General features: G+C 41.5%; 1 protein-coding gene across 1 annotated transcript in view; it reads right to left on the bottom strand.

Moving 5' to 3' along the window:
• Positions 1-26825, bottom strand: part of NDST2 (N-deacetylase and N-sulfotransferase 2) — a 215884-nt gene that overhangs the window by 59671 nt on the left and 129388 nt on the right. The gene's annotated exons all lie outside the window — the stretch shown is intronic.

Here is a 26825-nt window from a genome sequence, read left to right as displayed (position 1 = left end):
ACAAATCATACACCCAGAAAGAATAGCTATATGGGCAGCGCACAACTTTGTTAGGGGAGATCTCAGTCTAATCTGCCCACTGTAAGCAAGTACAGGCGTACCCCCACTAGGGTCAATGACATAGGGGGTCAAAAATCCTACCTGTACAAATGCAAACATCGACGTACACCAAGAATAATCCCACGCAGAGACAACACATAGGTCCTGCGCAGATGGACCAATAACGCCATGTTTTGTGCCACTTTTTTTTTTATTTTTACATATTTTAGTCACTTTTTTGAGGTTCACTCAACAAGTGGGAGAGGCTTATTGGGAAGGGTATGGTTTACAATGTGGCAAAATATGCCAAAATGTTATGGCAACATAATTGTGTAAACTGAATCAACCAAAAGGAGGTGGAAAGTTGTAGAAAAAGGTCTAAAATGTGCCCAATTCATCATATGTTAGGAGCTTCTGTGATAAATTTGGCTTAAACGCATACTCTGTATCCAGGGTTTATCATCAAATTAATTAACCCTCTTTACCAGAAGTGCCGATGCACATTTAGGACAGATTAACACTTCCTACATCACGGCCTGAGCACAGAGTGTGCATTTAATATATATATTACACACATACACATTATTTCTTTTTTATTATTATTGTAGTGGAGTAAGAGAGCAAAAAAGAAACAAAACAAAAAAACACAATTTGATTTCACTGAACGTAAGACAACAGATGGAGGTGTTCGCAACAAACTTTACCAAGTTAAATTGAATCTCCAAAGTGCAAATGAGACCATAAAACGGCAGCGCTTTAAATGCTTTTCTGACAGAACAAGGTTAATAAAATGATAATGCAGTTCCCAGAGAATGAAAATGGCAAGCAATTAGAGCTTACAGAGCCACTCTGACAATACTACAGCATTTCTGGAAATGAGAACACACATTCAGGTATCAGATCCGGAATGAAAATATTTCTTGCAGAGTAGCAAAATGTTATTCTTCAAATGCTCAAACCACAGTAAATGTGATAGTGGTTACATACCTAAGCCATACACCTTATAATCGGTTACTGCATCCGCACAATAGTGCTCCGGGATAATGGGGGGATTCAGGATGCAGTACACTGGCTTCAAGCCATACAATACCGCTTTTAGGTGAGGGATACAGGGCGACTTGTCAAGCAGCAGGAATGATCGTCAAAGTCGAGCAACAATAATACATGTGAAACCCTGTGATGTGCGACTACGGTAGAGCTGCGATTTTGCTGTAAAAGAAAAAACGCTAAATTGTGAGAAGTTGCACGTCACTTAAGAATTGCATTGAAGTCTATGGCAAGTGAGACCCTTGCAATGAAAAATCCAACTTGCTTGGAAAAATTTGTGACCGTCTCAGGTTGCAATGCGAGAGCTTAGGAAATAATCAGAAGTGACATCACAAGGGGACATGCGGTTTCAGTGTTGCGCGATCAAGGTCACTGAGTAACAACAAACTGGTCAGTCAGCGGGGGAGGGGGTAGCATCAAATATTAAAAAGCAGCATTAGTAGCCTGTTAAATTACTGCTCAATCTTTGCTTGGCTGCGGCCAGGTAGTTCTTATATTATATCGGGGTATTTTCCACCATCTTGATCCCCAACAACCCACTAAAGGCTGAAGGTCCAGACATGGAATAGCTGCACATTTACAGCACAGATCCCAAACCACTAATCTGCAGCAAGTTATAGGGGTCTAAGGGGTATCGTTTCTCCTTATGGAGAGTGACATACCATCTCTGGCTTGTCAAGGTAAGGAGGCTTATTTGCCATACAATGCTCCTCTGGGAAATTAAATATGCAAATTGCCTCTTCTGAGAAAAAGAGGACTTAACTCTATAGCGCCACCTGTTGGAAGTAGAGATCCTACAAGTCACAATCAACCCTCTAACGAGTCGTGCAATATGACTTAGGATAAAAGCCAAATCAGTATCTCAATTCGCAGACACGCTGTTTCGGGCTGTTGGCCTTCGTCAGTGCGAAGCATGAGAACTGATTTGGCTAGGTGAGAGGCTTTGGACTGGGGTCTAAGGGGTAAGGTTTCTCCTTATGGAGAGTGACATACCATCTCTGGCTTGTCAAGGTAAGGAGGCTTATTTGCCATACAATGCTCCTCTGGGAAATTAAATATGCAAATTGCGAATTGAGATACTGATTTGGCTTTTATCCTAAGTCATATTGCACGACTCGTTAGAGGGTTGATTGTGACTTGTAGGATCGCTACTTCCAACAGGTGGCGCTATAGAGTTAAGTCCTCTTTCTCAGCAGAGGCAATTTGCATACAGCAAGTTATAGTAACACATCTGGATTTACATAAGAGCACGCTGTGGATTTTCTAATTATGAGCACGATCATTATGTTGTGAGAAAGCCACAGACTTTAATCAGGAGAAACCCATGGCGGACCATTTGGAGTCTGGACTTGCATTAGCTGCTTTCTTAAGGGTATGTTTCCACGGTCAGTACTGGCAGCGCTTTGGACGCAGCACATGTTCGCTCCATCCAAAGCGCTGCCAGCTATTGAATGCAGGTGATTCTGCATGTGTCCACTGAACTGTGTGGAATCACCGCATCTTATACATTGTACGGGTGACTATCTTGCAGAGACTGAGTGTCTCCGCAAGATAAATAGACATGCTGCGGTCTGGAAAGACGCGCCGCATGTATGTCTCCGCAGGGAAGCCACCGGTGCACACATAATGGAGATGGGATTTCATGAAATCCCCTCCACTATGCTGTAACATTTGGCCACTGCAGGTTGGATGCTGCGGCTGTATGCAGCGTCCAACCCACAGCATTTACTGACCGTGGAAACATACCCTAAGTCTACGTTCCTACGATAAGGAAATAGCAGTGATTTGGACACAGTATATTTTCGCAGCGTCCAAAGAGCAGCCTTCTAAATCAGGCAGGTAAATCCGCATGTGTTCAATGAACAATACGGATTAACCGCATCCAATACATTTCTATTGTGGACTAGCGTTTCCGCAACAGAATTCGACGAGCTGCTGCTCATGAACCCGCAGGGGAGTGTACGCAGCATCAAATAGAAGCACAGTGGGCATGGGATTTCTATAGATCTTATCCACTGTGCTTGTACTGTAAAACGCAGCGTTTTGAAAGCAGCACGGGTTAGCGGTGTCCAAAACGCTGCTATTGCGGATCGCGGGCACATAGCCAAAGAGTTCTAGAACAGAGAATGATATCCAGCATGGCTTGAAATTTGCTACTGGCGCCAATAATTTTGGATGTTTTCTATTAATGTCTATGGGAGTTCTCATTGCCTGATAAAGTGTTTGGGACTAGTCCAAATGGCTCTTAAAGTCTGCAGTAATTTGCCCACCCTAATATTAAAATAACCAGAAATAGCCAACATTTTTCTTTACTGTTCATTGGATAAAGCACAGATCTGCAACCTGGGGTATCTAGCGGCTGCAAAACTACAATATCCAGTGGCCCCAACAGCAGGAGAGCCACAAGCTGTAGAGTAACCTTTCCATTTCAGTAAAGGCTGTGTTCATACGACCATCAGATGCTCCATTCAGAGCCAGTTCAGTCTGTATCAATAGGGTCCATTGGGTGCACATCAAGTCAGTCATGACATGGTTTCCATTTGTAACGGAAACCAAGATGATAGTGTGAACACAGCCTTAATATCTGGCATTAAAAAAATATCCTGCTGATTTTAGGGCCTCCATAGTCACCAGACCTGAACCCAATCAAGATGGTTTCGGGTGAGCTGGACCACAGAGTGAAGGCAAAAGGGCCAACAAGTGCTAAGCATCTCTGGGAACTCCTTCAAGATTGTTGGAAGACCATTCCCGGTGACTACCTCTTTCCTGGGGCGTTCCTCATGTGAGTCAGTTTCTTTGTAGCACTTCATGGTTTTTGCAACTGCACTTGGGGACACTTTCAAAGTTTTCCCAATTTTTCGGACTGACTGACCTTCATTTCTTAAAGTAATGATGGCCACTCGTTTTTCTTTACTTAGCTGCTTTTTTCTTGCCATAATACAAATTCTAACAGTCTATTCAGTAGGACTATCAGCTGTGTATCCACCAGACTTCTGCACAACTCAACTGATGGTCCCAACACCATTTATAAGGCAAGAAATCCCACTTATTAAACCTGACAGGGCACACCTGTGAAATGAAAACCATTCCCGGTGACTACCTCTTGAAGCTCATCAAGAGAATGCCAAGAGTGTGCAAAGCAGTCATCAAAGCAAAAGGTGGCTACTTTGAAGAACCTAGAATATAAGACATAATTTCAGTTGTTTCACACTTTTCTGTTAAGTATATAATTCCACATGTGTTAATTCATACTTTTGATGCCTTCAGTGTGAATTTACAGTTTTCATAATCATGAAAATACAGAAAAATATTTAAATGAGAAGGTGTGTCCAAACTTTTGCTCTGTACTGTACACACATACTGTATATACATACGCACACACATGCACACTTTAGCCATTTCAACACTGAAGAGACCGAGCAAAATATCTGGCTAGTTGAACACAGACATAACTGAGGAAAAAAACCCTTAAAGTAGGAAGGAGGAGGAGGGGGCAGGGCACCCTATAAAAAGGTTATCCAACATATACAAGCACATGCCTTTGGAATGAGTCTGACTTCATATTGGTTCAAACCCAATTAAAGGATTTCATACATCAAACACATCTTTCAGGAAATCCTTCTGCTAAGGTCATGTCTTATGAGGTAGCTAAACCGTTTTTAGCAACAAGTCACCAGAGCAATGGAGTTTGCAATGCTCCAGCCAGAAAGAAGAATAAACTCTCCTTCCCTTCATGTCTGTAGCAAAAAAACAAAACAAAAAAAACACATCCTGATGCCAAAACCAACTGCATCAGCTGCTGTAGTATCACACACATCGCTTGCACAAGTGTCCCATGCTGCCAGCGAGCCCTCCCCACTTACCATCCATGGTGCCCCGCCACTATCCATCCAATGTATACACCCACAACATGTTCTCAAAATTATTTTTTATTTTTTTTAAAGGGTCATAAACCAAACATGACATTTTTTTAGCAGCTGAGGTTGTAACCAGTCTTCACGCTTAACTGAAGAGCCTTGCATCAACTTCTTAATTCAGGTTTTGTGGCATTTTTGGTGGCGATTTTGGTGCGTTTTTTCCATTGAATTCAATAGGTGAAAAACATTGTAAAAATGCTGAAAGAAGTGACACGCTCTATGTCCAATAGAACAAGCAAAGCACAAAATATTGGTGACAAAAAAACAAAAAACACAAGCTGTGTGCATGAGATTTCTGAAATCTCATGGGCTTTGCTGGTACTGTAAAAAAGGAACTGAAAATTAGCATAAAAAAACGCAGCAAAAAGGCCAGTGTGAACTTAGCCTTAATGTTGCTATAAACAGGAGGTCGATTTTTGAACCAACACTGTTGGCCTCATTCAGACCTCCATCTTTCCCAAGTCTGGTTTTTTTTCAGCCTGTGTGCCCAAGCAGACATGTCCATTTTTCACCAGCATGGGGCAAAAAAAACAAACAAACAGATCAATTGGTCTGTGAAAATCAAGCTTCTTGTGTCTGTGATTAACAATGTATATAGGAGAAGCTTTGTAATGCATTTATCCATATATGAAAATCATTGATGACACTAATGGCGAAACCGGACACAAGGACCAAACACTGATGAAACTCTGATCCAAAACACGGACACGGCAAACCATTTTTTGGGGGGTACGTGAATACCGTAAATACAGAAGTCTCAATTAGGCCTAAAAACCATAAAGCACCTTTTTTTTTTTTTTTGCAAAAAAAGTCTGAATATGACAGATTGTTACCTTCTTCCATATAGAGTTAGGTATAGAAATTTTTGGACAGTGACCGAATCTTCGTGATTTGCCCTCTACATTACACTTACGTAAAATTAAATGGAGATGCAATTGAAGTGTAGACTTTCAGTTTAGATACAGGGGTTGAACAAACACATCCTGTGAAACATTTTAGGAATTGCTACCATTTTTCTACAAAAATTGGGTTCCTCCTTTGTGATGCTTTGCCCAGCCCAGCTGACTTCAGTTGTTGCTTGTTTGTGGCCCTTTCTGCCCTCAGTTTTGTCTTAGGCATGTGAAGTGATGCTCGATGTGGTTGAGATCTGGTGACTGACTCTGCCTTTGCAGAATATTCCACTTCTTTGCCTTAAAAAAAAAAAATCCTCCTGGGTTGCTTTCACAGCATGTTTTGGGTCATTGCCATCTGTCTTGTGAAGCATCGTCCAATCAACCTTGACAGATTTGGTTGAATCTGAGCAGAAAGTATCGCACCGTACACTTCAGAATTCGTCCGGCTGCTTCTAATATTTAGTCAGATAATCAATAAACACTAGTGACCCAGTGCCATTGGAAGCCATGCATGTCCATGTCATCACGCTGAACCCACCATGTTTACAGGGGATGAGGTGTGCTTTGAATTATGAGTCGTTTCAAGCCTTCCCCATACTCCATACTTCCTTCTTCTCATTATTGTGGTACAGGTGAATCTTAGTTTCATCTGTCTAAAGAATGCTTTCCAGAACTGGGTGTCTTCTTTACATGTTTTTTGCCAAAGTTTTGGTCTCTCTATTTTTAAGGCGAATAAATGGTTTGCATCTTGTGGTGAACGCTCTGTTATTGCTCTCATGAAGTCTCCTCTTTATGGTAGACAGATACTGAAACATCTATTTCCTGGAGAGTGTTCTTCACTTGGATGTTGTGCAGGGGTTTTTCTTCACCACGGGAAGATTCTGTGATCATCCACCACTGTTTACTTCCGTGGACACCAGTGTTGTCTTCATCAGAGCGCTCTTTTTTTGCAGAATGTGAACTGTTGTTCTTTTGACTATTCCTAACATTTCTGCTCTCTCGCTGATGGATTTCTTCTTTTTTTCAGTCTAATGATGGTCTGTTTCTTTTCCATTGAGATCTCCTGTGACCGCGTGTTGTGGGTTCACAGAAACCGCTTTCAAATGCAAATGCCACACCTGGAATCAGCTCCAGACCTTTTACCTCATTAATTGATGATGGATTAAAGAAGGAATAGCCCATGGAGTCCATTAAAGGCTTTTGAAATAATTGTCCAGTTTATTTTGGTCCCTTTAAAAAGAGGCAGCTACAAATTAAAAAGCTGCAACTTCTAAACCCTTTCTACAATTCAGATTTGAATACTCTCAAAATTAAAGCCGAGAGTCTGCACTTTAAGCCCATATTGATTGAATAGCTGAATCTTGAATAGGTTTGTAGCTAAAATGTCAAAACTTGTTCCACTCTCCAAATATTTATGTATAATGATTACTCACTAGCAATATTCTAATTTAATAATTTGTTTCATTTGAACTTTGCTGCATACATACTTTTTGTACTTTTAGTCATGGGCACCTTGGTCATTTGATCTCCAGCCTGCATAGACAGGAGGTCAGTCTACCTTATGGCTTCCTGTAGTTAACTACAGGATGACCTCATTCATGCTGGCAGTTCTCAGACTCCTGTCCTCACCAATCTGTCTGATTTTGTATTATTTCACATGGCTACCATACAGCTAAACATTTTTTCAGTCCTTTATGAGAGCAGTGATACATAGCTGTGAGCATAAGTTAAGAGATTGACACAAATAATGGTTTTCACAAAGTTTGCAGCTTCAGGTTGTACATCGCATAAATTCCAGATTGCTAGCCCCCCTCCCCCCCCCGTCAATCACATGAGGTAAAGGGGGGGGGTCTCATGGCGACACAGATCTTGAGAGATTCAGCTATTTTTCTGCCATGTTGCCATGATATGGAGGGTAATCAGATGATTGCAAAATAAAAATTACCTTAATCATAAAAATACCATTTCCACGTAATTTCAGCTCTACCAAAAAAAATGACCTGCTCACATCTATTCATCGATCTTCTCGTTAGCTCAGGAGAAAGTATTAACAAGGACAAGGCAGCTGATAAAACGGTCATACAGATTAAATTAGAAAAGCAGATTGATTACTTTAAAAGGGGGCTGGTGCTTGAAATTATTGTCTTAAATTAACCATGGTTACTTGCAAGGAAACACATCCGGTCATTATTGCTTTGCATCAAAAGAGCTTTATAGGGGAGTACACTGATTTAGCAGCAATCTTACCAGCAGCAATTATTTATCGGATCAAGAAACTCAGGGAGAGGTTTCATTGCTGTGAAGAAGGCTTCAGAGCTCCCAATAAAGTCTAGTAAGGGTCAGGTACGTCTCCTAAAGAGGATTCAGCTACTGGATCATCAATGCATAGCTTGCTCAAGAATGGCAGCAGGCAGAGGTAGACTTCTGGAGGTTGGCCTAGTGTCTGGAAAAGCAGCAAAGAAGCCACTCATCTCATTGAAAAACATCAAGGATTGGGGTAAAATTATTTTCTCTGAAGAAGCCCCCATCAGACTGTTTGGGAAAAGGGGAGCGCTACCATGAGTCCTGTGTCTTGCCAACAGTAAAGCATCCGGAGAATGTGACTTGAATGTGTATGGTGTGTGTTGTTGCTTTTCATGCAAAGGAGTGGGCTCACTCACAATTTGACCTAATATCACTACCATGAATAAAGAATGGTATCTAAAACATACTCCAAGAACAATTTCTCACAACCATCCAGGAGCAATTTGGTGATTAACAATGATTTTTCAACCAAGATGGAGCACAATCACGTTAATTAAGTGGATCCGTGAAGAAACTACTAACATTTTGGGTCCATGGCCTGGAAGTTGCCCAGATCTTAATCTCATTGAGAACTTGCAGTCAATCCTGAAAAACCTGGTGTGCAAATAAAAAACACAAAAAATTGGGATGAAGTCCAAACACTGATCGCAGTCCTTTCTTGCCTAATCAGTGAGGATTTTGCCCAGTAGTGGATATCCAGCTGCCAGTGAGAACTGAACAAGTTTTGAAAAATAAGGGAGAACACTGTAAATATTGAGCCTTTACATGAACTTCAATAAAAGTGTAAAAACTTATGAAATGCTGATAACTGTACTTCAGTAACCATAGAAATATGTGACTAAAAGAAGAACTTCCAACTTCAGTCTCCTAAACTTCTTGCGAGCTGCACCACTTCTGTGGAATGCACTATCCAGGACAATTTGATTAATTCTCAATACTCACAGTTTTAAGCATGGCCTAAAGACGCACTTCTTCAGACTGTCATTGCCTCACCCCACTTAAATAATTACAGCTTTGACCTTCTAAAATGTACTTCTAATCTGGTCCTTTGTAGCATCTGTTTATACAGCTTCCATGCACTTAAGGTAACAGTTCTCTGTATCTGTACAGTACAAATTCTGGCTGGTGACCGCTTCATGCAGTGTTATATGAATCCCCCTATTGTACAGATGCCTGGACCTTACAATACAAGCACATTTTAACCATTTACCTTGCTACCCTTTACCTTTTGTGAAAACCTTCTCCCACCTTTATCTACTTGATTGTATCCCCTTTTGATTCCTCTTACATGTTCCACTTAATCTCTGGTTCATGTCTTAAAAAAAAAAAATACATTTTATACTCTTGAGTTGTTTTTTTCTGTGCACTTTGTACCCTGACCTTGGTTGTATATGTTCGTAAAACCCACTGGTTACTGATCTTTACATGACTGGAAAACCACTATATGTTTATATGTCTTTTCGATATTTTTATGGAAAACTGTAGCAGTAAATCTGTGCATCTCCAAAGCATTTTATGTGCTGCCAAGCCACTTATCTAAAAGGGCAGAAAACTGCAGTAAAAATGCTGAAATAGTCAACATACTAGGTTTTTTCAAACCAAAAGGATAAAAAAAAACAACTGGTTTTTAGAAATATTTGCCGTTATTTTAAAAACACCACTTTTTTCCCACCCAAACATGGGCATAAAAATGCAATGTTTAAACAAGCCCTAAGGGTATTGTCATTTTTTTATCAGCCTGAAAAATTAAGCATTTTGTGTATTTTTCATTTTTTATTTATTTTTTTTGCTTTAGGAGGTGTGGTCTCAAGTTTTTACAGTCTAAATAAGCAATGTATGAGAATAAGCAAGTTTGAAATTGCCTTGCTTCTCCTATCTTCTCTTATTCTCCTGAAATTACAGCTTTCATCTTTTGTAGTGTACAGCTAGTTTCCATGGAGCCTGGCAAGTGCACAGTAGTTACATTCCAGGAGAGAGGTTAACTCTAAACATCCCAGTTAGCCCTGTCCAGCCCATTGGTTTGTATTAGCTGCTACCCCTCCCTCTCTCCTCATCTTCTGAAGAGATAGTTATTAGTGATGAGCGAATATACTTGTTACTCGAGATTTCCCGAACACGCTCAGGGGTCCTCTGAGTATTTTTTAGTGCTCGGAGATTTAGTTTTCCTCACCTCAGCTGAATGATTTACATCTCTTAGCCAGCTTGATTACATGTGGGGATTCCCTAGCAACCAGGCAACCCCCACATGTACTTATGCTGGCTAACAGATGTAAATCATTCAAATGCAGGGATGAAAACTAAATCTCTGAGCACTAAAAAATACTCGGAGGTCACCCGAGTGTGCTTGGGAAATCTCGAGTAACGAGTATATTCACTCATCACTAATAGTAATAAATCATTGGCAGCTTTCACAGAAGGTCTCCTAATCACAGCTCTCTGCGTTGTGCCCGCTTGTTCAAATTCCCTGTTGTCTCTATGTGAAAATACAGGGATAACAGTGTAGACTCCAGAATAAACCACTGACGGCTGAATGTGTAACAGCAGAACTTGTGCTGAGCTTTATACTTCTAATAATACTACAGTTTTTTTTCATCAGAGGTATGACTAAAGAGGAGAGCCTTCCCTGCTAGAACACAGGAAGTAAGAAAACTGTAAGGCAACTGCATTACTCTGAACTGCTCACGAGACAACTTGAGAGAATACCCCTTTAATGGAATGAATCTGCAGTCAAATTTTGAGTGCTTTTAATAGCAGAAACACCTTAAGAGTAGACATGTTTATTTACCAGTAGAAAAACGTAACATCGTCATGTGCACTATAGGCATGTTTTAACAAGGACATAATTAGGAAGCTTACTAAAAAGTATTTGAAGATATTATTCTAGATATTCTTGTGGATTTTAAAGTAGAATTGTTCACAAAATGTCAAATTTTTCAGTTTGAACATCTCCTTACAGTGACTATCTATACTGTGTGCAAATTCTCCAATGTATTTCTATGAAATGCAACTTGACCTTATATGAACTGACAAGGAAAAACCTATCACAAGCAGGAGACAAATGAGAAAGGCAGAAGCTGCATCAAATAGAACAGTTGTCCACTAGCACACTGGATTTTTAATTGTATCCTATATCAATGATTTCTCACCGCTGCCAGTAGAAAAACCTGAGCAGAGAAATTACAGTGTGATCAGACTCCAACATCCCCACAAAAAACAGGCATCATGGGCAAAGTGGTCTGTATTTAGGAAATCCAAATGAGAAGGGAAGTATCACCCGTCATGGCGAGCAATGCAGAAATGGCATATCAACCAATTCTGCTATAATTAAGAGGCTCTACATTAGTCAATCAAGCGTAAAACAGCTGTATATTTTATAAATGGTGGCTCAGTGGTTGGTACTGCAGTCTAACAGCAATGGGGTCCTGGGGTTGAATCACACAAGACATCTGCAAGGAGTTTGCATGTTCTCCCTGTATTTCCATGGGTTTCTTCCCACGCTCCAAAGACATACCGATAGGGAATTTAGATTGTGAGCCCAATGGGGATAGTGATGATTAATGTCTGTAAAGCGCTGTGGAATAAACAGTACCCACCTAATCATTTCCCCCATCCTGGTGATCCGATGTGGTCCATCCATAGGTCTGGACTTAGCCTACAAACAGCCGCCAGGTGACTGCAGTGGTTGTGTGCCATGCTGCTGGCATTATTGCTCAGCAATAGGGGCCATGAGTTTTGCAATCAGATGCCTGCAGCAGATATTAACAAAAATTCTAATGTTGTATAATAAACAGTATAAACTGCATTGTATAGACAAAAAATAAAGATGGAGAAATGAACTGAAGTAATTGGGAAGTAATTTAAGAAATTAGGTAACAAAAGTCAAGTCTTCGGTCAATAGCATAAAGTGTTTTAGGTGTGGCAATAAAAAAAAAATATATGAAAAGTTGTGTTTTTATTTGAGTGGTTTATAAAAAGGAGGGGATATACAGCAATCAAATTCCAGCACTGTGGATTAGAGCATTTAAGGAGCTTTAATGGTACATTTTTCACCAAAAAGCTTGATTCTGCTAAGTATATTTAAGCAAAGAAGCTCAAGTACATGAAGACAAGAGGCACCTTTGAATTCGCCATAAGCGCGCAGAAAGCCAACACAGCGCCTTATTATTTTCAGAAGCAAAGAGGTGAAAAATCAAAGATTTCTCAATGGGCATCATTGATCCAGAAGCTCGAGTGTATAAAATGGGTTGCAAAAAACCCTTTCCTGCAGAGAGCAAAATGTGGCATGTGGAGACAAAGCAGCAGGGCAATGCATGTGTTTTTCAGATAGACGGGCATGAAAAATATCTGAACAAGGAAAAGGATAGCGCTCGCTGTGTCCACTCCTCCCACCACGTACAGGCTACTTTCCTTTGTAAACTTATACAAAAGTAATGGAATAAAAACAGTCACTGAAGTCAAATCAAAAGGCCAAAAGTGTTTTAATCACCAAATAATTTAAGCCAAAACGTTTATGTGTATGGGATGGGAGAGATGGCAGTCCGAACTGTACTGATGGCTGGCAGACAGCTGCTCCCTGCCCCAGAGGGGGAAGAACTGAAGTGCAAATCTATAAAGTGTACATAAGGATATGTACTTGTTACAACGGACATGTACAGCATTTCCACGGGATATTCAATGAATGGCAGATTGATGGGGGGCTCAATAATTAGATCTCTACTTGTTAGGAGAATATGTGATAAGCTGACCCCCTGACTCCTTAGACGAGTTGGCTGCCCATAGCTATAACCAGCAACCCAACCTTTAATTTCTGGGTTAAAAAAAAACAAACAAACAAACAAAAAAAACCCACCACGTTTCATGAAACTGTTTTAGCAAAATTTTGGAAATTCTTGTTGCTTTTAGTGAGATGTTGATTCAAATCTTACTTTTCAAAAGGGGCGTACTAATTTATGCTGAAAACACACACTTCTATTTATTTATTTTATTCACTTATATAGTGCCATTAATTCCAGTCGGATTGAATCTGACAGTAATTTTTGCCAAGTTATCTGACCACTTTGTTTACTGGGTGCTGCAGTCATGAGATTCCCAGTTCTCTCTACCGCAGTCCTAGCAGAGCCGAGGTATTGAGCTGGTATAACCTGCCCTCACCGCAGCTTCCTGTGCACATTACATGGTGACCGAGAGCTGCCAATCAGTGCTGGGGGCGAGGTTGGACTAGGAGGCAAGAGGCGGCTTGTCCGGTAGTGATAATGTCATGCTAATAAACAGCAAAACACAGCCCAGCAAGTGACTCATCACTGCAATAGGGTCTCTTCCACTACATGATAGTGCTCTCAGATTACAGCAAAGACCTGTTTACAGATTCCCTTTAAATTCATGGAAAACCTAAAAGCCTGTATACATTTTGTGGAGTTTAACACAAATCCATTGATCCCTAAATAAAGCCACTTTAGTTTGGGATCGGGATACACAATTAACGATGGGATCAGCAGCACAATTTAAAGGGAACCTGTGACCCCAAAAATCGAAGATGAGCTGCGGCCAAGGGCATCAGGGGCTTATCTACAGCATTCTGTAATGCTCTGTCCTCAACAGGACAGACAAAGTACGCCTGTGCCGAAGCTGCGGCAAGAAGACAAGAAGAGGACGTCATCGTAAGAAGATATGAGGCCCCGGACTGGACCGCGACGCCCATCGGACCAGGACCACAGCGGGACCGCCCCTGGGTGAGTATAATATAACCTCTTTTTCTTACCTTTCAGGATACATCGGGGGCTTATCTACAGCATTACAGAATGCTGTAGATAAGCCCCTGATGCCGGTTGCCGCAGCTCATCTTCGATTTTTGGGGTGACAGGTTCCCTTTAAGAATACCCTCTCCCATATCTCTAGGTTGGAGGACCCAAGTACAAACGGGATCACCGCTTATATGCCTCACTCATCTTAACCCCTTAACGAACACAGATACACATTAAAACGGCGGCTGCTAAGGAACCTTATTACCTAATCGCCGTTTTGAAACAGCCATTGGGAATAAGTATATAAGTGCTCCCTAGAGTTCGAATATCTCCAAGCTCTCACCTCGGGGGCAGCTGAGATTGTGGAGAACACAATCAGGACCAGTTTTTCCAGTCCTCGATCACTCCAGGGGCAGTCAGATATAAAAATCATTACCCAAGCCCTCCCCGTGTATCTTAGTCATCCCCGAGCCCTCCTACTACATCCCCCAAGTATCGCAGGTGCTTGGGTGACATGCTCCAGTACCCGCCATGCATGTCTCTCGGCTGTTAGACACCCATTAAAAAAACGTTAGGGACTGCCTGCAATACACTGGCAATCCCCCACTTTTGTGTGTGTGTAACAGCCGTGAAACATGCGGGGCAGGGACTTGAGCACCCGCAATACTCAGTGCATACCCGGGTACCCGATGAAAACTGGAGTAGCGAGCACTTGCACTCAACATTAGGCCTTCATATTGAATATGTAATCATTAGTGTTCAAAATCCTCACTGTACTCCTGGATAAAATCCTTGAGGGGCGTAGTTTCCAAAATGGGGTCACGTGTTGAGTTTTCCGTTTTCTGGGTACTTTAAGGGCCTTGCAAATGTGACATGTTGCCCGCAATCTACTTCAATTCAATTTGTGTTCCAAAACTCAAACGCTGCTCCTTCCCTTCCGAGCCCGGCCGATTCGCCAAACAGAACTTTTTGACTACATGTGGAGAAGCGCTGCACTTGAAAAAAAAGTGGGTAAAAAAAACAAAACTGTGTGATCTACTTATTGGTATTGCCGCTTGCAAAAGTGAAAAAATCGGGGCTAAAGCAACATCTTAGAGGTAGCATTTAACTTTACTTTTTTTCTCTCCATTCCACTTTGCATTAATTCCTGTGCAGCACGTGAAGGGTTAAAACATTTCCCGATAGTTTAAGTATTTGAGGGTTGCAGTTTTTAAAATGGTATCACTTTTGGGGACTTTCCAATATATAGACCCCCTCAAGATCCATTGAAATCTGAATAGGCCCCTAAGGAAACAGGTTTTGTAAATTTGTTGGGAAAAAATTAGATATTGCTGCTAAAAAAAAAAAAAACTTTTAAACCTTCTAACATCCTAACAAAATAAAAGGAGGTTTGAAAAATGATGCAGATGTAAGGTAGACACACGGGAAAGGATATTTATTATTTTGTACAGCATGACTAACCGTATTAAGGATACAAACATTGAAAGTTTGAAAATTGCAATTTGTTTGTCTCAAAATATTCACCACAATTGCAATATTTTCACAAATGAACGCAAGTCATATGGAACAAACTTTACCATTAACATAAAGCACAATATGTTATTACCACATAAAGGGACACTGGTGAGGCCGGGGTCACACTAGAGAGTTTTACGGACGTATGAGAGGCGCAAAAACTACGCATTGCACACAGACCAATGATTCTCTATGGGGCAGCTCCTATCTGCCGTATATTTCGTAACTGTATTTTACGGGCGTAGAAAATCGCAGCATGCTGCGTTTGTCAGAGTATTGCGCAAAAAATCCGCCAATGAAAGTCTATGGGGGCGAGAAAAATACGGATTACACACGGACCGTGCGCGTGGCTTGCGAGAAATACGCAGCGGTGTTCTATAGAAAAGCCGGTAATTCAGCGCGGTGTACAGTAAAATCACACTGACCGGTTAGAACAGAATAGATAGAATAAATGTCTACACATATATAGATGTACCTATACTATCTATCTATCTATCTATATATATATAATATACACACTGTGTGCAGAATTATTAGGCAAGTTGTTTTTTGGATCACATGATACTTTTTATACATGCTGTCCTACTCCTCTCAAGCTGTTCAGACTTGAGAGCCAACTACCAATTAACTAAATCAGGTGATGTGCATCTCTATAATGAGGAGGGGTGTTGTCTAATGACATGAAAACCCTATATAAGGTGTGCTTAATTATTAGGCAACTTTATTTCCTTTGGCAAAATGGGTCAGAAGAGAGATTTGACGGGCTCTGAAAAGTCCAAAATTGTGAGATGCGTTGCAGAGGGATGCAGCAGTCTTGAAATTGCCAAATTTTTGAAGCGTGATCACTGAACAATTAAGCGATTCATAGCAACATAGCCAACAGGGTCACAAGAAACATGTTGGGCAAAAATGGCGCAAAATAACTGCCCATGAATTGAGGAAAATCAAGCGTGAAGCTGCCAAGATGCCATTTGACACCAGTTTTGCCATATTTCAGAGCTGCAACGTTACTGGAGTAACAAAAAGCACAAGGTGTGCAATACTCAGGGACATGGCCAAAGTAAGGAAGGCTGAAAAACGACCACCTTTGAACCAGAAACATAAGATAAAACGTCAAGACTGGGCCAAGAAATATCTTAAGACTGACTTGTCAAAGGTTTTATGGACTGATGAAATGAGAGTGACTCTTGATGGGCCAGATGGATGGACCAGAGGCTGGATCAGTAAAGGGCAGAGAGCTCCACTCCGACTCTGACGCCAGCAAGGTGGAGGTGGGGTACTGGTATGGGCTGGTATAATCAAAGATGAACTTGTGGGACCTTTTCGGGTTGAGGATGGAGTGAGGCTCAACTCCCAGACCTACTGTCAGTTTCTGGAAGATAACTTCTTCAAGCAGCGGTACAGGAAGAAGTCGGTATCGTTCAAGAAAAACATGATTTTTATCATGCAGGACAATGCTCCGAAGGAACAGATGAATGACCTCGGGGAGACCAAAACATCCAACACTGCGGAGACACCATCACGTGTTTCTCAACGCAGTGATCCAGAACACTGCCCCCATCCCTTATGGGAAATATGCAAACGCATGTAAAGTAAGCTGCGGAGACACCATCACGTGTTTCTCAACGCAAGCAATGAATAGCCAGGCCTTTCTCCGGGAAGGAACAACCACGGGAAGGGCAGCATTCAATAAAGGAGAATATCCAATAAAGGAAGACCACCTATGCCAAGCATGGTATCCATCCACAAACAGCTGTTTCGGGGTTTTTGCCCCTCATCAGTGTGGAGTAGGAAACTGGCTATTAGGAGCAGTGCCTGGTGAAAGGCTATGAAGGAACAGATGAATGACCTCGGGGAGACCAAAACATCCAACACTACGGAGACACCATCACGTGTTTCTCAACACAGTGATCCAGAACACTGCCCCCATCCCTTATGGGACAATGCTCCATCACATGCCTCCAACTACTCCACAGCGTGGCTGGCCAGTAAAGGTCTCAAAGAAGAAAAAATAATGACATGGCCTCCTTGTTCACATGATCTGAACCCCATAGAGAACCTGTGGTCCCTCAAAATGTGAGATCTACAGGGAGGGAAAACAGTGCACCTCTCGGAACAGTGTCTGGGAGGCTGTGGTGGCTGCTGCATGCAATGTTGATCGTAAACAGATCAAGCAACTGACAGAATCTATGGATGGAAGGCTGTTGAGTGTCATCATGAAGAAAGGTGGGTATATCGGTCACTCATTTTTTGGGGTTTTGTTTTTGCATGTCAGAAATGTTTATTTCTAAATTTTGTGCAGTGATATTGGTTTTACCTGGTGAAAATAAACAAGTGAGATGAGAATATATTTGGTTTTTATTAAGTTGCCTAATAATTCTGCATAGTAATAGTTACCTGCACAAACAGATATCCTCCTGAGATAGCCAAATCTAAAAAAAACCACTCCAACTTCCAAAAATATTAAGCTTTGATATTTCTGAGTCTTTTGGGTTGATTGAGAACATAGCTGTTGATCAATAATAAAAATAATCCTTCAAAATACAACTTGCCTAATAATTCTGCACACAGTGTATATATCGCATTGAGACACATATAATAAAAAATGGAACAGCACAATGCTTACTGGCTGGTGCCTGGCCTCCTGGGTAGGATGGTCCACTCATGCACCCAAGTTACATACCAAATAGAAAAAAGAAGGCAGCACTCCAAATCCTTTTCAAAGTGAAAACGTGTGTAGTTTATTCTAACCCACATCTCTGTGCGACGTTTCGGCTCACACTGAGCCTCTCAAGCAGTGGGTGTTAACAACAGTTGTGTTTTTATAGGCATAATCCTCAGTCATTTACATATTGTAATGATAGCCATATATATTTGCATAATAATTCTTAAATTACATCATATCAAAAAACATCCTCCGTGCAATCCCTTTCATATGACAAAGTGCGATGTGCTAAGGTGCTCTTTTAATATATTAATCTACACATTTTTCTCATTAGTGACGCTCTATTATACTTTCTTTTATAAAATAGCACGTGATACAGTGTATATCAGAGGTGTCAAACTGCATTCGAGGGCCGCCAACAGGTCATGTTTTCAGGAATTCCTTAGCATTCCACAAGGTGCTGGAATCATTCTGTGCAGGTGATTAAATTATCACCTGTGCAATACAAGGAAATCCTGAAAACATGACCTGTTGGCGGCCCTCGAGGAATGCAGTTTGACACCTCTGGTGTATATAATGATTTATATCTTACCCTGCCGGGATTAGGTTAAACCACATGGAAGACGCTATGTCTGCCGTTTCCAGAGTCCTATAGTCCTTACTGCGCATGTCATGATATCATTCTGCCCTGTCATGGACTGTCAGCCAATCACAATGCATGTGCGGCTCTCCTCTCCTTGCGCACGCTCACTAATATTTTGTCAGCGTCGTGACGCCATCTTAAATGTGGCAAAGCTGCCTTCTTATACATAAATAGGTGCTTACGATTTATTTTTTTTCGAATTGCACAGCAGTGCAAGATACTCTTAAGTATTTGTTAGTGCCATAGGTCAGCTATGCCTTTCTTGAATTCTAGATACTTAATAGGCTACCACAGACATTTTAACCACTCTGACAAACCGGACGGCACCTTACTCAGGCTGTCTCCAGTTGCCAATGGACCTCCACATTGATGTATAGCCCTCTCAGGCCACAACATCCCTGTTGAAGGACCCATAAAAGTGGACATATCTCTTGCCTAGTATCCAATTTTTTTTTACACTAAAAGAAATTTTTTTCATACGCAGCTGTCTTTTTACTATGCACATATTTTTTTTATTAGTAAAGTAAATTATTGTCACTGGCCAACAGTCCCACACATGGCATATTGAATGAATTATCACAAATAAAGTATATAGAAAAATCTCTAGAAAAAATCTTTTGAAAATTTTTTTTAAGAAAATATCTTTAGAAAACATCCTTGCTAAGTATATCTTCTTCCATATGGTTACACCCCATCCTCCGACTGGCCAAAAATTGTGTATAAGTTGCTAGAAGTGAAGATATCACTAAAATAGTCAAAAAAAAAAAAAAAAGTGAAACATGTTAAAATGGGAGCATTATGACAAAATTCATTTATACATCATGTCCCAAACTTTAAACCGGAGACCATATACATCTGAATCCTATGTATATCCTTATGGGGTTAATACATGTTAGGATAAATTTTAAAATCCACATTGAGGCCTTTCGGCTTCAAAGTATTCAGCTCATAGAGCCATCTGAGTTCTTGTTTTTTTAAGAGGCACATTCTATCCCCCCCTCTCCTTTGTATAGGGATTCTATCTGTTATACTAAATTTAAGGTCCTTCTCTGTATGTTTCAATTCCACGAAGTGTTTTGAAACCGGGAAGTCTAATCTTTTTTTCCTAATTGAATGTCGATGGTTGTTCATACGGATTTTTACCTCGCAAGTTGTTTCGCCAACATACCATAGCTTACAGGGACATTCTAATAAGTATATCACATGGTCAGAGTTGCACGTTAGATATTGTTTAATTGTATATTCTTTATTTGTGTCCGGATGTTTAAAAGAAGACCCCTTCACCATATATGTACAGTTCACACATGATATACATGGAAAACAACCTTTTTGACTCACTCCAGTTATTGTGGTCTGGCAAGGATTTTTGAGGGGGCCAATATCTGATTTGACTACAAAGTCTCTAATATTCCTGCCCCTACGATATGAAAACAGTGGAGGTTCCCTGAATTCTTTTATGCCTGGTAGGCAATTGCCTAACATTCCCCAGTGTTTCCTAATAATCTCTGCTATATTGCCACTTTCCTCGGTATATGTCATCACACATGGTATCCTAGTTAGTGTTTTTTTCTTGCCACTCTTTTCAAGTAACTCCCTTCTATCCTTCCTTAGGACTGTGTGTTTCGCTATATTCAATAATCCCATTGGCTACCCCCTATCTAAAAATTTCTTCACTAGGATATCTACGACACCCTTTATCTCTCTTTCCTCCTTTACAATCCTACGTACCCTTAGTAGTTGGCTCACCATGCTGCGAGGATGCTGGCTATCAAAGGTTAGGAGATTATTTTTATCGGTTTCTTTGACAAATAAAGTAGTTGTCAATTCTCCATTATCCTGTTTAATGGAGACATCCAAAAATTGTATACTGGACTTGGAAGAGATCAACGTAAACTTAATGGTCTCCTCTATTCTATTCAAGTACTGATGAAAATCCTCAAGTTCTCTCTCTGTGCCCGTTCATAGGAGGAAGACATCGTCTATGTACCTCCACCACACCAGTGCATGCCGGAAGTGGTGGGACACAAACGAGGTCCTCCTCCAGGACACTCATGACAAGATTTGCATATGCGGGGGCCATATTGGCCCCCATTGCGGTACCACGTTGTTGCGAGTAGAACGTATCACCAAATAAGAAGTAGCTCCGCCTTAAAATTATTTCCAATAAATAAAAAATAAAAAATAAATCGTAAGCACCTATTTATGTATAAGAAGGCAGCTTTGCCACATTTAAGATGGCGTCACGACGCTGACAAAATAATAGTGCGCGTGCGCAAGGAGAGGAGAGCCGCACATGCATTGTGGTTGGCTGACAGTCCATGACAGGGCAGAATGATATCATGACATGCGCAGTAAGGACTATAGGATGCTGGAAACGGCAGACATAGCGTCTTCCATGTGGTTTAACCTAATCCTGGCAGGGTAAGAGATATAAATCATTATATACACTATCACGTGATATTTTATAAAAGAAAGTATATTAGAGCGTCATTAATGAGAAAAATGTGGAGATTAATATATTAAAATATTTGATATGATGTAATTTAAGAATTATTATGCAAATGTAATTTAAGAATTATTATGCAAATATATATGGCTATCATTACAATATGTAAATGACTGAGGATTATGCCTATAAAAACACAACTGTTAACACCCACTGCGCTTGAGAAAGGCTCAGTGTGAGCCGAAACGTCGCACAGATGTGGGTTTGAATAAACTACACACGTTTTCACTTTGAAAAGGATTCGGAGTGCTGCCTTCTTTTTTCTAATTGATATATATATATATATATTTTTTTTATTTTAATTTAATACAGAGCTAGAAAGCATAAAAGCAGATAATTCAATTGCCGGCTTCTGCTATCTCCTTATCAAACCCGACACGATATGAGACATGGTTTACATAAAGTAAACCATTTCATATCCCTTATTTTTTTTTTACATATTCCTCACTAATGATGTTAGAGCGTGTGTGCAAAATTTGGGGGATCTAGCTGTTAAAATAAAGGGTTAAATCACGGAAAAAACTGGCATGGGCTCCCGCACAATTTCCTCCGCCAGAGTGGGAAAGCCAGTGACTGAGGGCAGATATTAATAGCCTAGAGAGGGACCATGGTTATTGCCCCCCCCTCCTTCCCTGGCTAAAAACATCTGCCCCCAGCCACCCCAGAAAAGGCACATCTGTAAGATGTAGTATATCTGTAGTATATTGCCCAGCCACGTAGTGTATTGCCCAGCGACGTAGTATATTGCCCAGCGACGTAGTATATTGCCCAGCGACGTAGTATATTGCCCAGCGACGTAGTATATTGCCCAGCGACGTAGTATATTGCCCAGCGACGTAGTATATTGCCCAGCGACGTAGTATATTGCCCAGCGACGAAGTATATTGCCCAGCGACGAAGTATATTGCCCAGCGACGAAGTATATTGCCCAGCGACGAAGTATATTGCCCAGCGACGAAGTATATTGCCCAGCGACGAAGTATATTGCCCAGCCACGTAGTATATTGCCCAGCCACGTAGTATATTGCCCAGCCACGTAGTATATTGCCCAGCCACGTAGTATATTGCCCAGCCACGTAGTATATTGCCCAGCCACGTAGTATATTGCCCAGCCACGTAGTATATTGCACAGCAACGTAGTATACAGCACAGAGCCACATAGTATACAGAGTTAAAATAAAAAATAAACATATACTCATCTTCCGAAGGCCCTTTGAAGTCCTGGCCCTGTGTGCGGTGCATGCGGCAGCTTCCGGTCCCAGGGTTGGTATGAGCGTAGGACCTGTGATGACGTCGCAGTCACATGACCGTGACGTCATGGCAGGTCCTTCTCGCATAGCATCCTTGCCACCGGAACATGCCGCTTGAATGCAGCGGTCACCGAAGCGTCGCGAGGAGCGGGAAAGGCGGCGGAAGGTGAGTATATAATGATTTTTTATTTTTTTTAAATTATTTTTAACATTAGATCTTTTTACTATTGACGCTGCATAGGCAGCATCAATAGTAAAAACTTGGTCACACAGGGTTAATAGCGGCGGTAACGGAGTGAGTTACCCGCGGCATAACGCGGTCTGTTACCGCTGGCATTAACCCTGTGTGAGCGGTGACTGTGGGGAGTATGGAGCGGGCACTGGCTGTGGGGAGTACGGAGCGGGTGCCGGGCACTGACTGCGGGGGAGTAGGGAGGGACTAATCGGACTGTGGCCGTCGCTGATTGGTCGCGGCAGCCATGACAGGCAGCTGGCAAGACCAATCAGCGACTTGGATTCCATGAGAGACAGAGGCCGCGACCAATGAATATCCGTTACAGACAGACAGACTGAAGTGACCCTTAGACAATTATATAGTATATATATATATATATATATATATATATATATATATATATATATATAAATAAATGAGAGAGAGAGAGAGAGAGAGAGAGAGAGAGAGAGAGAGAGAGAGAGAGAGAGAGAGAGACTGTATATATGTTTTCAAGAATATTTGAGCCCATGGATCCATTTTATGTCCATTTTGCAAGCCTGCAAGAAAATCTCGCTGTACGGATGCCATACGGATTACATACGGAGGATGACATGCGTAAAATACGCTGACACACCCTGCCTACGGATGACATACGGATCACTGTTTTGGGATCATTTCTGCGTATTATGCCTGTAAAAAAACGGACCGTATTTCACTATGCTGAGTGTGACCCCGGCATTAGAATTGTGAAATTTGCCCTGGTCATGAAGGTCAAAATTAGATAGTTCAATAAGAGGTTAATAACCAAAATCCACCATCTCCAGCACATTGATCACCAATGGAGGGGTCTGAAGATCCTCGGAGCTCCTTCACATGGAGTGACTTTCACAATATAACAGCTGGAGATGTTACATGACTAGCGTCCTACATTGAGATGAATCAGCGTGAACCGTCCCCGTGATTAGACCTGGTGGGGTTGTAGGGGCTACCCCTGTACTCACAGGCCTTTTATCAATGCGCACAGGACAAATGTGACATGTGGGGAAAGCCACGCAAGAGGGCACATTCAGATAAAAATGTCCGTGTACAAGACCATCTTCATTAACCCCTGTATACCTGGCTGGAGGCCACTAGCCGCACACAAAATCCCAAAGTGGCTCCTGCTACACAGATTAGGGGTTCGGTCACTGATGGCTCAGACATAGGACTATAGCTGGGCTTGCAGCCTGCAGGTAGTCAGGATGTGCTGCAGACAAGGTGCAGCCGCTCTCCTTGCTGCTCTCAGGAACAGGTTGGAAGATGGTTTGGAAGACGACAGACAGAATGAGGAGTGGGAGGAAAGCCTGCTAAGGAGGTTTAGCAGTTCCGTGCACCATTGGAGAATTAGAGATTGCCCGGCGTTACCATGGCAGCACATCTGTCAGATGAAAAGCACCAAACAGGACCATAAGGCTGAGTAACGTAACATTGGAGAGGAGCGAGGAGACCGGGCACAGACGGGCAACAGCACAAAGAATGAGGAACACAGTGCCCACTTCATAGCAACCTTCTGCTCACCAGTTACTAAGTTCATGGGACATCGGGCCACCTTGGCACTCTGAGGAGGCAATATTCTGCTTTTATTGCACACCTGCCAACTTTTTAAAATTTGTTTTGAGGGAGATTTAATAAAATTACATTGTTACACATCCAAACTCCTTACCTTCGTTACATATGACTTCTCATTTATGCCCCTGGAAACAATACCATCGACTGTGCCCCCTGAATATATCAGCGATTCTGTGCCCCAGCAATAATCTCAACCATAGAAGATCTTCAGACCTGTCCATTATTGAGCAATGTGCTGGATATAGTGGATTTTTATCAAGATGAGTGATTGTTGGGGAGCGTTTATTTACTTTAGTATTTAAAAAAAAAGTCCTATTCCAAAGAATGAAGTTTTGGCACAAAAAACGCTGCAAAGATCATTCAAGTCAAAGGGTAAAAAATGCTGAAAAAAAGCTGAAAGAAGTGACATGATCTATGTCTAAAAAAACATGCAAAGCACAAAATACTAATGACAAAAACCAATGTGTGTGCATGAGATTTCTGAAAACTCATAGACAAAGCAGGTACTGTAAAACACAGCCGAAAATTAGCATAAAAAAAAAAGCATAAAAAGAACGCAGCAAAAATGCACAGTGTGAACTTAACCTTACTTACTGGGTTAGTAATGGGGGGGTGTCTGACAGACCCCTCTCCATTATGATCACCAGTGCTTGATGTCAGCTGTGTTTTTAGACAATTCACAGCTGACATCAACCCCAACAACCATTACCCTGATTGGCAATGCACCTCTAATGTGATGAGCCACTTCTGGGGCGGCTGCAGGATTGAATTTTTAGGGTGAGAAGGGCCCAATAACCATGGACCTTCCCAGCCTGATCATGTCTGCTGTCTGCTTTACCTTTGCTGGTTACAAAAAATGTGCGGACCCCATGCCGTTTTTCCAATCAATCATAAAAAGCTGTCCAATAAGCTCCACAGGGTGCAATTTCATTATATGATGGGGGATTGCGCAATTATATATCTACTAGATGGCAGCCTGATTCTAAAGAATCGGGAGTCTAGAATCCATATATACTTTATTTATTCAAATGTAAGAATAATACAATTAATAAATAATAGTAAGAAAGAACAAAAAATGGCTGCACTCACCAGCTCTTGACAATTCTTGACAGTACGGCACATTTCTGATTGGTTGCCGCCTGCTGCGAGCGACCAATCAGAAAAGTGCCGCGCACCACGAAGGCATATATCTTTGTCCACCCTGAGCGGGTGTAGGACGCTGGTGACGTCACTTATCTCCGGACATTATCTCCGGACAAAGCCACGGAAGTTGGCACAAATTGCCGGAAGTAGTATTCTAGGCAATTATATATTAGATTTTAATGTTATCAGTGTTTACCTTTGAACGTTTATATTGTATTGTCCAGTCACCAGCCATGTGTACGATTATCGGTCGAAAGCCTCTCTGGAACCAATAATCACCCCATGTAAAGGTATCTTTATAAGTTAAAGATTCAGAATACTATGACTTTTATCATATCCTGAACAGTCAAGTTTTTTATGAACCGTTAAGGTTTTCTGGTTGAAGTAAAAAAAACTCTGAGTGTTTACAGTTTGAAACCATAAAATGTTGAAAAATTATGTCATTCTTGAGTATATCACTCAATGGTGCTCATAAACGTGTCAAATTTGATCTATAATATACTTTAATATACGTTACTTTAATCTTTAATATACTTAAGAACAGGGCCCCAGACATCACACAGGGGGTCTGAAACACCGCACAGTGGTCCAAAATATCGCTGTGCTCTGCCTGGGGCCCCATATGCTGCCTGGGGCCCCTGTGCTCTGCCTGGGGCCCCATATGCTGCCTGGGGCCACTGTGCTCTGCCTGGGGCCCCTGTGCTCTGCCTGGGGCCCCATAGGCTGCCTGGGGCCCCTGTGCTCTGCCTGGGGCCCCTGTGCTCTGCCTGGGGCCCCTGTGCTCTGCCTGGGGCCCCATGTTCTGCCTGGGGCCCCATGTTCTGCCTGGGGCCACTGTGCTCTGCCTGGGTGTAGGACACTGGTGACGTCACTTATCTCCGGACATTAGCTCCGGACATTAGCTCCGGACAAAGCCACGGAAGTTGGCACAAATTGCAGGAAGTAGTATTCTAGGCAATTATATATATCTATATGTCTGTATCTATCTCTTATCTATCTCTATTTAATTCATTGCAGTCCAAAAACGCTAGGAAAAAAGCAGGTGAAAGCGCATGCAAAAATTGTTTTTAAACTGCTGCATTTTTCGTGCAGAAATGGTGCAGTAATTTCTACATCCAAATAATCATCGTGTGCATATACCTTTATTTTTATTTTATTTTTTTTTTGTTTGGGGTGGGAGTCCAATAATTCTGAGCAATCTACAGTACAGACCAAAAGTTTGGAAACACCTCATTTATAGATTTTTCTGTATTTTCATGACTATGAAAATTGTACATTCACACTGAAGGCATCAAAACTATGAATTAACACATGTGGAATTATACAGGTCCTTCTCA

Source organism: Ranitomeya variabilis, chromosome 4, assembly GCF_051348905.1.
Source record: "Ranitomeya variabilis isolate aRanVar5 chromosome 4, aRanVar5.hap1, whole genome shotgun sequence".
In the NCBI taxonomy this organism is placed as follows: Eukaryota; Metazoa; Chordata; class Amphibia; order Anura; family Dendrobatidae; genus Ranitomeya; species Ranitomeya variabilis.
The sequence above is the reverse complement of the archived record's forward strand: the minus strand, read 5'-3'. Positions and strand labels throughout refer to the sequence as shown.